Here is a 13,680-nt window from a genome sequence, read left to right as displayed (position 1 = left end):
TCCAAGCCATCCTGGGCTACAGAATAAGACCATGTCTCAAGACAGGAAAAATTGAAGAGGAGAGAAGAGGAGAGGACAAGAAACAGAGACTGAGGCAAAACCAGACCAAGGGGTCAAAGAACAGATAAGAACAAAATAGTAAAACAAAGATCATCTTTAAAGTTATAACCAGGAAGACTGGAGACTGTCTCAGAGGTTTAGAGCACTGGTTGTTCTTCCAGAGGACACGGGTTATTACAGCACCTGCATGGAGAGCTATAACAAGAAAGTTTCCCATGTAGATTTTTTAACAACCACTTGAATTTCAAAGGACTCACCAGGTCTCTAGAAAACTAAATCCAGTTTATTGACCTCAACAGATATCTAGTAAAACTATGAGACATCAAAGGTAAAGAAAAAGAAAAAAATCCTCAAGGCTTTCAGGCAAAAAAAAAAAAAAAATCAATAAAGTTGCAGAAGCAAGAGCAGATAGGACTCACACTTGGGACACCGAGCTGGTACAGTGAGTGCGTGTATGTCACCCCAGCACTTTGGGAGGCTAAGGCTCAGGGAGTTTAGCTCAAGGCCAGCCTGGGCTACAAAGTGAGACCCTCTCCCCTGACCCAGTGTCTTAGGGTTTTATTGTGAAGAGACACCATGACCACAGCAACTCTCATAAAGGAAAAGATTTAATTAGGGCTGGCTTACAGTTCCCAGTTTTAGTTCATTATTGTCATGGTGGGATACATGGTGGGATGCAGGCAGACATGGGGCTGGAGAGGTAACTAAGAGTTCTACATCTGGATCAGCAGGCATCAGGAACTGTGAACCACTAGGCCTAGTTTTGAGCTTGTGAGACCTCCAAGCCCACCCCCTAGCAACACATTTCCTCCAACAAAGCCACACCTACTCCACAAGACCACACCTCTGAATAGTGCTACTCCCTATGGGCCAAGCATTCAAACACATGAGACTCTGAGGGCCATTCCTATTCAAACCACCATACCCAGGCTCAGGGAAAACTTGTAGGGGTCTCCCTGTCTCTGAAAGCTGAAGCTAGAGACATTTATAGAGCTAAGTAAAGGTTGCTGTCTCTGGAATTTAGCCTTGGCATAAAGTAACTATCTAGGTTCATCACCACCTTTCCTTAGCACAAAACTCCACTTAGTGGATGCAAATGGCAGGAAGGGGCTTGTAGCCTTGGGAGTGCCCCGCCAAACCCACAAGGTGCAAGTGTGGACATTTCTGGCCAGCAGCAGAAGCCGGAATGATTGCACTGGCTCAGCATGCAACTAACCAACTAGCAAGGGAAAGCTGCCCCCTTACAGAGCACCTCACACAGGGCAGGGGTGCTGGCTCTGGGAACTGCAGGATGACCAAACTTGGATCCAGTGCCCCTGCTGAGGGCTTCTAGTCCCAGATCACACCTTCCTTCAGATAGTGACATACCAGATAAACTCAACTGGCAAACAACATCTCCAAACCTCAAGGCAATGGAAAACAGGAAGACTGTGTCAGGGGACATACCACTCGTACAAGGGGACCAGAATGAGACTCTGGGTCAGAAAATAAGGATAAGCTGATAGTCCATTTTAATTAATTAATTTTGTAAGACAGAGTCTCACTATGTAGCCCTAACTGGAACTCATTAGGTAGGTCATGCTGGCCTCAAACTCACAGAAATCCTGAGTCTGCTTCCTGAGTGCTAGGACTAAAGGCCAGGCTGAGAGTTCTGTTTTAATGCCCTGCTTCTGATACACATGGATTGTTCACACAAGATGCTGTCCGCAGGGAATTTTTCATCAGTCGAAAAGAACTCAGACGAGTTTTGTAGATTTTCTGTAAATCTAAAATTGAGGCATGAATGGAGAAGGGGGACTGTGAGAGGGAAAGGGGAGGTCTAAAGGGAAGGAAGGGAGGGAGAGGAACCCTTAAGAGAGTGAGACACAGAAGCAAAAGGGGGTGAACCTGAGAGGGAGGGGACAGAGAATGGAGAGGGGACAGAGGAGGGAGGGGGAGGAGCAAATAAGAATGAAACATGGCTTCTGTGTCTGGAAATGACATAGTGAAACCCATTTCTTTGTATGCTAACCAAAACTAAAGTATAATTTTAACACCTGAATGAAGAAGCCATGGTATAACTCATTGTTTTGCATGATAATCTACAGCATTTTATTGAAAAATAAATAATTAGGATCGGCAAGATGAGTCAGTGGGTAAAGAAAGGCACCCGCTGCCAAGCCTGATGACTGGAGTTCAATTACTACCACCTTCATGATGGAAGGAGAGAACTGACTCCTGAAAATTGTTCTTCAGCTTACACACACATGTACAGACACATACTCACATCACACAAATAAATAAGTGTTTAAAAAGTGAGCTAAAACAAAATTGTGCAAAAATAAAACTTTGCCTTTTAGAAAAAGAGTATCAAGCCATGCAGAGTGCTATATATGCCTTTAATCCCAGCACTCAGGAGACAGAGGAAGGAGAGAAGGAGGAAGAAGAAGAAGAACATCAAGAAAGAACTTTTTTTTATGAGAGTCAAAGCCTGGCAGCTGCCCGTGTCCCTCAGCAGGTGAATGGTTGAAAGGGGGACATAGCTACAATGGAACAAACGCTATTTAGCAATGAGAAAGAATTATTGCCTTAGATCAAAGTGGGTCAGCCCAGAAACACGGCACTCATGAAAGAGCCCAGACACAAAGGCACAGCCCGGTGGGTCTGTTCTTGTGAAGTGCAGAGGTTGAGCTAATGTGCCCAGGGAAGAGAGACGCCTCTTCCTGTCAGGGCAGCAGGGCTGGGGAGGGCTTTGGGGATGGGAACTCTCTGGCGCGTGCCAGGGCGAGGGTATGTGTCCTTATGTTTGCACAACCTCAAAAGAAAAGGTGGTTGCCACCAAGAGAGGCCACTGTGTAAATTTTACTGCCCCCCCCAAAAAAAAAACTAAAAATAAAACTTAGTTTAACGAAGCACTATACATGCATTAATAAATATATAAGTGCATTAATTTTTTCACTGACTTTGCTCACTACCCTTCAGGCTCCTCTAACAGCTGGAAGATGCAGAGGGCTTGAACTACATCTGCGGCCTTCCTTACCTGCACCCTGGGGGTGTGTGTGAGGGGGAGTCAAGTGTGGATCGTCTCAAAGAGCTTAAAATGTACCGGAAGAGGCAGACGTGTGTCCCCAAAAGATGTCAAGAAGAGAGACACCAGTGTACAGATGGCAGCAAGCATAGGAGTGGATGCTTACTGTCAGTGACCACTAGGGACATGCCAAATAAAACCAGTGGGACACCACCTCACAGCCACAGGATGGCAGGCGCTCACAGAATAAACAGAAAGCAAGTCTTCATGGATGCTGCAACCACTGGTGGGAATGGAAACTGAGGCAGCCACCACGGAAACAGCAAGGTCGTACATCAAACAAGGCCATATGATCGTAAGCTCCACTCTGGGAGGAGCCAGTGGTTTTGGTTTGGGAGTTAGTTTTTGTTTTTGAAGAAGGTCTCAGGCTGGGTGTGATGGCACATGCCTTTAATCCCAGCACTTGGGAAGCAGAGGCAGGCAGATCTCTGTGAGTTTGAGGCCATAGTGAGTTCCAGGCTAACCAGGGCTACAAAGTGATACCATGTTTCAAAACAAATAGAGATAGATAGATAGATAGATAGATAGATAGATAGATAGATAGTCATGCAACTATGTTTATAGTGGACTCTGAATATAGACAGTATTAAAACAGTCTTAGCTATTCCCATAGCTGAGCCCACAGTGACACTGTACACAAGCAAAACCATGGAGAGACATACACATGTGCTGAAGGACAAATGCAAACAGATTGTGGTCCTCCTCAGCCTTAAAGGCTGGAGAGATGGCTCATCGGCTAAGAGCCCTTGTTCTTCCAGAGTATATGAGTTCAAATCCTAGCACCCGTGTCAGGCAGCTCATAACTGCCTGCAACCCCAGCTCCAGAGAATCCGATGCCCTCTTCTGGCTCTACTGACACCAGAAACATAAACACATGAATAAAAAAAAATTTTTTTAATTAACAAGAAGACAGAGGGGGATGCCAGCACCTCCCAGTGCAGCATGGATGAGCCTTGAAGAGATGATGTCTGGTGAGACAAGCCAGTCACAAGAAGGTCCACACTACAATTTCACTCCTGATGACCCAGAATGGGCAGATCAGAAATGGTGGGAGCCTGGGAGGTCAACGGGGGGGTGGGGTCTAAAGAGGATAACCTTTCGGAGGTTTTTTTTTGTTGTTTTTTTGTTTTGTTGTTTGTTTGTTTTTTAATTGGATATTTTATTTATTTACATTTCAAATGTTATCCCCTTTCCTGACTCCCCTCTCCAGAAACTCTCTATTCCATCCTCCCTCCTCCTGCTTCTCTGAGGGTATGCCCCCACCTATCCACCCACTCCCGCAAAGAAAGGACTGAAGGAGCTGAAGGGGTTTGCAACACCATAGGAAGAACAACAATATCAACCAACAAGAGCTACCAGGGTCTAAACCACCAACCAAGGAGTACACATGGAGGCACCCATGGCTCCAGCCATATATGTAGCAGAGGATGGCATCAATGGGAGAAGAGGCCTTTGGTCCCATGAAGTTTCAGAGGTTTTTTTTTTTTTTTTAAATTCTACAGCCGGGCGGAGGTGACACACACCTTTAGTCCCAGTACTTGGGAGGCAGAGGCAGGCAGATTTCTGAGTTTGAGGCCAGCCTGGTGTACAAAGTGAATTCCAGGACAGCCAGGGCTATACAGAGAAACCCTGTCTCAAAAAAAACAAAAAAAACAAAAAACAAAAAACAAAAAACAAACAAACAAACAAACAATTTCTACTCCCTCTTAATGTGTGTGTTTGTGTGTCTACACGTGAAGGTTTCTACAGAAGACAGTGTCCTATCTTCTGGAGCTGGAGCTACAGGCACTTACAAGATGCCCCAAATGGGTGCTGGGAACTGTACTCAGGCTCCCTTGTGATCCATGAGGTTTTATTCTATCAGAGGTTGCCAGCCTGTCAAGGGCCAATATTCTACAAGCTTCCCCCACCAGGTAGACCGTTTGTTTATGCAAAGGCGCCTGTTACCTCCTGCCTTGGAACAGAAACCAATTGCTGCTTCTCCCCTGCTGTGCTTGCTGGGCCCCTTTTGAGTGGTGGCACACCTTTTTTTTTTTTTTTTTTTTTTCAAAAAGAAACCACCTTATTCCTTTGTGCGACATCAGAATTATTCTTTGTTTCTAACACTTGGAAGAGCAGAAAGGGCTCTTAACTGCATAGCTGTCTCTTCAGCCCCTGAACCTTAGGTTTGCAAGACAAAAATAGATCTAGAGGTGGGTGACGGGCGTGATGGTTTCATAAAAGTGTAAATGTGCTTAATGCTACAGAACTGTACCCTGCTCAAGAGGCCCAGGTGTCAAATCTTATAATGTGCATATTTTGCCACAGTTAAGACACACACAGCCTACAAAGTCACCTCCACCCCCTCTTTAAGCTTGTGCTGCAATGGAATCCCTGGGGAGAGTGGGAGACAGCAGCTTCCTCTGACTCCTGAAAGGCCTTACTACCCTGGGTAGCCCCTGCCCTGTCCCTGCCCTCGGGGCTCACGCTGGGATAAAAGGAGGCAGGAGTGCAGAGGGGGAATCCTGAATCTCACTTCTTCTTGGGTTTGCTTCCCGGTTTACTTCCAACTCCTCTTGGGGTTTTAATCCAAATGCTACAGAAAACAAATCAAAACAAAACCAAACCAAACCAACAACAACAACAACAACAAAAACCAGAAGATCTTTAGCCTTGGAACACACAGGATCCCCAGCCCTGGAGTTTCAGCTGCTCCTGGTGGTGGTGACAGTGGTGGTGGTGACAGTGGTGGCGGTGGCAATGGCTAGAAGGGCTCCTTTCACTCAGGCTTCCTAGTGATTCTTCAACATTTCACCCTGAACTGCTGAGGGCACAAGTTTTACCAATGCCTGCTGGACATGGCAAAGACCAAGCACCTGCCAACCTCCAATCAAAGGCGAGCACTGGAGCGACACAATCCAGCTGTCATTTCTCCACTATAAGACACCAACCTAGGATAGCCTCGGTGTAGCAAGAACACAAAATTGAGATACCAAGACCATAAAACATCAGCAGAGGGGTTAGAAAGTAAGCTGTCAAAAAGATAGGTGTGATGGCGCACACTAGTAATCCCGACAAACCGAAGGCTGGGACAGGAGATCTGCCATATAAATTCAAGGCCAGACTGGACAACATAGTGAATTCAACCCAAGGCTGCCCAGGTTGCACAGTGAGACTCTATCTCAAAACAACAAAAGAAAAAATGAAATAAAAAAAAGGAAAAGAAATAAAAGGAAAAAAGGAAGGATTGGGGAGATTCAATAGATCTTTACTACTCTATGAAAGTCTAAAAAACCTGAGTTTGAATCCCCAGGAGCCGTGAGAAAAAGCCAGGTATGGGTAATGTGTCTGTGTTCCTAGCACCCTGTTGTGAAATGGGGAGTTGGAGACAGAAGAATCCCAGAAGCTCTGGAGACAGCGAACCTGGAATGTGTAGTAGGAAACAAGAGACCCTGTCTCAAGATAGAAGTTAAGGATTGATATTTTACTCTGACCTCCATATGTGTGTGATATGATGGGGGCACCCTCATGCATGTGCCTGTACACACACACACACACACACACACACACACACACACACACACACACACACCACATACATAGACAAAGGAAAAATAAGGAAGAAAGAAGGCAAGTAAGCCACTAGGAAGGACTTCATGGCACTATTGGGTGCAGATTCCGATGTGGGCTTTCTGAGAGCTCAGTCTACTACTTTTGTCTGATAGCTGAAGGGTGATTGAGATAGCCACCCTTTTGGGTTGTGTTGCCCCAGTTTGAACATCAGGCTGTGTGGAATCAGAGCTGCAGAGAGACCCAGAGTATGCAAGCATGGCTGTAATGTCAGCAAGGCTCCAGTGTTAGTTAAAGGACTGCTGTTGTCAGCTGCTCCAGGCTAGACCTGCCCCACCCCCACCCCACCCTGATCCTTCAGTCCCAGTGGGGACAGGTAATCCAACCTGGCTCACTAAGGAGGGGAATGAAGAAAGAGATACACAGCATGAAAAGGGAGCTGGGGCCTCACAGGGCAGACCAGGTGGAAGGTCCTTACGGACACCACAGTAGACCTTGCCCTTGAGTTCCACTTACTGCCAGGAACAGTTTAAGCCCCTCTGCAGCTCAGTTGAACCCTTTTACTGAGACAGCTACACCAGGCAACAGCCTCTGTTCACTTCTATCTATTCCTGGACACCCGCTAACCACAGTGTATAAGTAAGTACAGGGTATGCAGAGACCCAGTGGATATAGTAGGCTTGCTGGCCAGTGTGGGCTACACCCCAACCAAGCCTCCTATATTCTTAACACTCAAAGGAAGCAGCTAGCCAGTCCATGATTACAGCTAGCTGCATGCCTACCCTAACTCCAGGCTGTCACACCTGGATCCAAGCTCGGCCACCAATTCCAGGAACACAGCCCTTGGTGCTGTCCTCTTCCCCAGCACCTTTCTAGGTTCCCACGGGCAACTGCACTAGGGGGCGAGCTCAGCAGAGCACACATAGCCCCTGAACACACTTCCTTCCCAACCAAATGCTGACTGCCTAGAACACACATATGCTGGTGTAGATGACCCACAGCAAACGCATAAACATAGAATGGGCTTGGAATGTTCATCAAGAAGGGGTTGAAAAGTGTGGGGTGCCCATGGTGAGATAGTACTTGACAAAGAAGGAAACGGCACCATGCTAAGGACATTATGGAAAATCAAACAAGCCAATCCCAGACAGACAAAAGCCAGATGGCGCCACTCATGAGAGATCCAACATGGTCAAGCCAGATTGCAATGGTGGGCTTTAGAAGCAGGCATGTGCTCTAGGTGTCTACTATGGGACACCGTGGCTACAGCTGGTAATCGTCCATGATTGACACTGGAAGTATTGTGAGCTTTGTGTGCGGCTTTTCTCATTGCTGCCACCCAGTACTAAGCCAAGGGGGACTTAAGGGAGGGGTGATTTTATTGTAGTTCAGTTTCACAGCAAAGGGGTGGGGAGGGTTGGGGGAGGCATGGCGGCTGGGGCTCTGAGGACAAGATGTTCACACAGGAGCCCGTGGGAGATGTTTCACACCGAAGCCATTATACTTAGAATCTGTTAAGAGGACAGACATCCTGAAGAGTGCTCTCACCTGCCGTAATAAAGGCAAAAATAGAAGAAGAGCCCATCTGGTTGTTCTGATGGAGAAGGCCATGCTGCTCTCACTAGAGACCTAGGCGAGGTGATGGCGAAAGATTCATGTGAAGCCGCCTCCCGTAAGGGAAACAGGACGGCGCCTACAGTGCTGCTTATGACAGAGTTCCTTTTTATCTTTTCACTTCACGTAATAACAAGTTTTACTGATTTCATTATCAAGACAAGGTCCTAGTCTGTAGCCCAAGACATATTTAGTATTGTGGCACGATCATATTCTGGACACCATGTAGGTCCAGAACATACTATATAGCCCAGCCTGAACTCAAAGCAATCCTCCTGCCTCAAACTCCAGGGGGTGTGAGCCACCACATCCAGCAATACCTTTTGAATTATTATAGCTTTTTTTTTTCATTCTCCTGGATTTTGAAATCACAAAGAATACAAACTTTGGTGCCCAAACCTCAGACCTTGAACTGGCTGGCTGACTGCCATCAGCTGCCACTAGGGTCAGGTTGTGGGTGGGAGATTCTTATGAGAAACAGGAGAGGCAGGGCAGCAAAGGCCATTAGTGACAGGTTCTCTGTTCCATCAGGACTCAGCCAACATCCACTTTCTCCTTTCCAAATCACACCGTTTACTTACCAATTTTTTTGAACAAGCTATGGTGGCTTATGTATGGCTGACGATTCTCTTTTAAGCTAAGGTTAGACCAGTGGTTATGGTATTTCCTTACAGCCACACAACTTGGTTCTGCCAGGGCAACCCCCGGGAAGGGGACACAGGTCCTCAGGCACAGAAACCACTTGGAACCGTGTGGGCTTGGCCAATGCTCTTCCTGCAGAAAACACTCTAATGTCTTCCGTGTTGGTGTGCCTCAAAGCTTGGTGAACCAGACTCCTAGCCCCACCAGTGTAGAGTGAAATACTGCAGGCTATTGCTCTAAGGGTTTAAATTCACAACCACACGTTGGCTTCCTGAGAAAAGAGGGCCAAGAGGGCCTTGTTCTCGGTGTATTAATTGGGTACCTTGGTGGAAAGAGGACCCTGGCCTTCTTCACTCCACCTACAGAGCAAGCTGGAAGTACCCACTCCCGCAACTCTGTTCTCTAGTTTGGGCCCCACAACCAAGGCCAGAGCCTTTTCTGGTGTCCTGCTGTTCTGCAGAGAGCGCCCAGATCTGAGTCACCACTGGCTTCACTGCCGGCTTAGCTGTATTTGCAGGCAGTCGGCAAAGAGGGCTCTGCACATTTCACCATCTTGTGGAGGAAGCCTGAATCTAGCTGGGAAGCAGAAGGTTTGGTTTTTTTGTTTTTTTGATTTTTGCCTTTTTAAAAACCCTAACATTTTCTTTTTTAAGTAGGCAAGGTCAAATGGATAGGCAGGTCCTTTTCCTAAGAAAAGTGCCCAGGCCAGCGTCCTCTCACCAACTCCCAAACGCAAGTAAATGGTAATTCGGTGGCCTTGCATATCCTCAGCATAGATCCCACTGCTGTGCGTTCATCCCGGAAACGGGAACACGGGAAAAATTTAAACCATCTGCCCCAAAATTAAAAATCTAAAAGGCCTGGCAGCACCATCCTGGAGGAGGTACTGTGAAGACGACGAGTCCCCAGCGGCAGCGGCAGCGGCGGCGGCGGCGCACCTGCGCGTCCACACCCAGCGCAGCGTCACCGGCAGCTCCCTAGGCCTGCGCTGGGCTGGCCCTGCTCCCGCACACCGCGGGAAACCGGTGCAGTGAAATAAATTGCCAGTGGAACGCGAGAAATCTCCCAGAGAGGCAAACACCCCAACTCGGGCAAGGCCTCCGGACCCCGGATCACCAGGGAGAGTCGAGCAAGCCCCGCCACCCTGCTCCATCCCCGTGCCATCCCGCTCCATCCCGGCGCCACCCCAAGAGTCGCTACCCTGCGCCATCCCCATACACCCTGGGCATCGCCACCCTTTTCTATTCCCGTGCTATCTCCGCCACCCTGGGCGTCACCACCTTGCTCCATTCCGGTGTCATCCCCGGCACCCCAAGCCACCTACAGCCCGCAGCGCAGGGCATCCGCCAGCCCTGAATATTCAGTGCCAGGAGCGGGTGGAGCGTAAGGAGCCCTGCAAAGCGCGTCCCTCATCCCCTCCCAGGTCAACTGTGGGATGCGTGGGATCCTGAGGATCGCACCGCTGCTCACCAAGGTTCCCCTCGATCAGGCTTCGGGCGGCGGCGTCCGACGGTCGGGCTCAGCCATCGCAGTGGCGCTGCGGCGGGCGGGGGCCGCGCGTCACCACGGGCAGCGCCCCGAACCCCGGCCCGCCCCTGCAGGCGCTCCAGCCGGCGCCGGCCCAGCGTCGCCCGCCCCTTGGCTTCCCCAGATCGTTGCGCTTATTCCTTTAAGAAATAAGTCCTGGGTCCGTTAAAGTAAGAAATGACATTGCCGAAGATGACCCTGGTGGTTTAGAGGGTCCCGCTGTGCTGTGTGGGGATCTAAAAGCCATCCAGGTTAAATGTGCCTGCGGGTCGCCCAGGGCCACGCGCCTACGAGGGACTATCCGTGGTAGGAATCACTCACCCTCATTGCGTGCTGGATGTGAGCAGCCATGAGCAGCGCCCGCGAGTTGCACGTGGGTGTCCCAACCCTTAACCCTTTGCTTCCCGGCTCCAAAAGCTGCTTTCCAGGGCTCTGTAGGGAGAGAAACGTTTTTTTCAGGCTTCAGCAAACAAATGTTATCCCGGACCCCAACATTCAGAGTTCTGTCCTCCCTGCTTCTCTTTGCCCCCTCCCCTTCTGATACTGGACATAGAACCTAGGGTCAAGAGCTCTGCCTAAAACCTGTATCTCAGCACTCTGTTCCCTCACTTTGTTTGTTTGTTTGTTTGTTTTGTCCTGTGATCGTGTGTTCTAGTTTCATTTCTACTGCTGTATTAAAGTCCAAGACGAAAAGCAACTCAGGGAACAAATAAGTATATTCCAGCATGCAATTCCAGGTTATAGTCTATCATTGTGGGAAAGTCAAGGCAGGAACTTCAAACAACTAGTTACATATATCTGCAGTCAAGAGCCGAGAGAAGCGCATGCTCTCACTTGCTTATTCGCTTGTGTTCAACTCCCATTTCTTCACTTTGGGGTTGGGGGTGTCCCTCTGCCTAGAGAATGGTACCACCCACATGGGGCTGGGTTTTCTCACATTAATTTATTACATCCTCACAGAAATGCTCACAAGACTGCCCCATGTAGACAATCTCTCAGTGAGACTCTTTTCCGAGGTGACTCTGTCTAGGTTGTGCCAAAAGACAATTAAAGGTAACTGTCACATCCAGACATTGTGGTGCGTGCCTCTAATCCAAGAACATGGGAGACTGAGCACAGAATAACAAGAAACTTCACAAAACATATAGGTATTCTGTCTGGGTGGGCCTTCACCTGACAGAGTGAGTTCTGAGGGTTGGATGACAGGATAGATAGATGCAGAGAGAGGGTGAGTACTGGAGCGAAGAGCTCCTCAGGTAGACCACCATCCGGCAGACTACATCACACAGCCAGCACGCACGCACGCACGCGCATGCGCATGTACACACACAGAGCTGCAAGTGGGTCGGGGGTGGGAGGCACGTGTCGGGTGATGGGATCTCCAAGTAACAGGTCTCTAACTGATAATACCAATGTGAGATCAGTGGACTGAAAATGAAAATCATATCCAAAATAAGGGTCTGTCCCAGTGAAGACAACTCATGGCTGGCTCCCGGAGGTACGGGTTGGGGCCACGGTACAGACCAGGTGCAGAGCTCGGGTGCTGCCATGTGTCTTTGAGCCTGTGCCAACCTCCCAGGCAGAATTGTCTGTACCCTGGCCCTACTTTGTGTGCCTCAGCCAACTTGTTTTTAGCGACCTTTCCACAAAACTACTGCAGGTGGGAGGACCAGGAGGGGAGCAGGACAACAAGTGCATTCAGAGGGATGCTGCCTGTGCCACCAGATGAAGATGTGCCCCAGAGAAATCTTCTGTTTATGACAGGGTCTAGTGTAGCCAAACTGGCCTAGAACTTAAAAGTAGCTGAGGATAATACTTAATTTTTGTTTGTTTGTTTGTTTGTTTGTTTGTTTTTCGAGGCAGGGTTTCTCTGTATAGCCCTGGCTGTACTAGAACTCACTCTGTAGACCAGGCTGGCCTCGAACTCAGAACTCTACCCGCCTCTGCCTCCCAAGTGGTGGGATTAAAGGCATGCGCCACCACTGCACCTCTGATACTCAATTTCTGACCTCCTTGCCTACACCTCTCAAGTGGTGCTGATATAAAAAAAAAAAAGAGCCAGGAGCCGCCATACCAAGCTCCTTTACTTTTAATTTGAGACAGATTTCCATGTAGCCCAGGCTGACCTTGAACTTGCTATACAACTGAGCTAACCTTGAAATCCTGGAAACAGTCATGTACTTTTATGGTTTATTAGGTGGTTTGAATACCTAAATCATAGATACATTTGAAAAATCACAAGCTCTCTCAGTTTCATTGGCTACAATGGACCAAGTTTGATTTGTTTGCTAGCAGGGCATTGCTAATGACAGGTTCATGCCAATCTTTTCTTAAAGGTTTATTTTATTAATCACATGTGTGTGTGTGTCTCATAACTACTGAGCCAGCTCTCCAGCCCCTTACATTCCCATTTTAATTAATAATAATACTCTCCAGATTTCACATAGTACTTCACACAATGATAGGGTAATGAGGAGAAGTAGTGATACAGGCTCAGGCACAGGGAACCTTAGAGAGGGTCCAGATAAGAAGCCTCAGTAACCTGTGGGCACAGGGCCATTCAGGTACAGTGGTGTCAGGTTCAGCTCTGGTGACAGGCTTTCAAGGTACAGTTGGATTAGCATGGGCTGCATGTCAGAGGACACAGTTGGGCTGGAGCCTGAGGAAGGAGGCAGGAGTCCTTTCCTCTGACCGTTCTCCTGGACAAGGGTCATGAAACTGATCAATCTTTCCTTCTGCATCTTGGTATTGGGGTACTTCTTCTTTTGTAGTCCTGGTAACAGGCTTGGATCTGCTGTGGTTGATAAGCTCGTGTGTCTCGAATTTCTGACATAATGTGGTATACTTTCAGGTATCATTATTGATTGGCATAATGAAGTTATTTCCCAGTCTGTGTCTTCTTCTGCTTTGCTGGCAGATGGTGGCTGACTCCTGGGTAAGCAGGATATACAGAGTCAGTCTTCCTTGGCATTTATACTCAACGTGAACTAACTCAGGTCAAGGCTGTTGCTTTAGAAGGCAGAATAATTCAAGGCTCGGCACATTCCTCACGTTATAGATAGATTCACACTTCTCTTAATAACACAGCACAGACTGACTAGCTCAGACAACAGGGAGTCGTCATCCACAGTTCTGGAGACTGCAAGTCCAAGGTCAAACTGCTGCCGAGACTCTTTCTTCAGCTTCATATGGCCATCTTCTTGTCCATATGTCCTCAAGTA

At 48.1% G+C, this 13,680-nt stretch overlaps 1 protein-coding gene across 1 annotated transcript in view; it reads right to left on the bottom strand.

Annotated features, from left to right (window-relative positions):
- Positions 1-10,473, bottom strand: part of Jakmip3 (janus kinase and microtubule interacting protein 3) — a gene marked incomplete in the record, with an annotated part of 143,247 nt that extends 132,774 nt beyond the window's left edge. The window contains 1 exon segment of the mRNA NM_028708.2: positions 10,403-10,473.
- Between the last annotated feature and the right edge of the window lie 3,207 nt (positions 10,474-13,680).

The sequence above is a fragment of the Mus musculus genome, chromosome 7 (assembly GCF_000001635.26).
Source record: "Mus musculus strain C57BL/6J chromosome 7, GRCm38.p6 C57BL/6J".
In the NCBI taxonomy this organism is placed as follows: Eukaryota; Metazoa; Chordata; class Mammalia; order Rodentia; family Muridae; genus Mus; species Mus musculus.
This window is presented reverse-complemented; position numbering and strand designations above follow the sequence as displayed.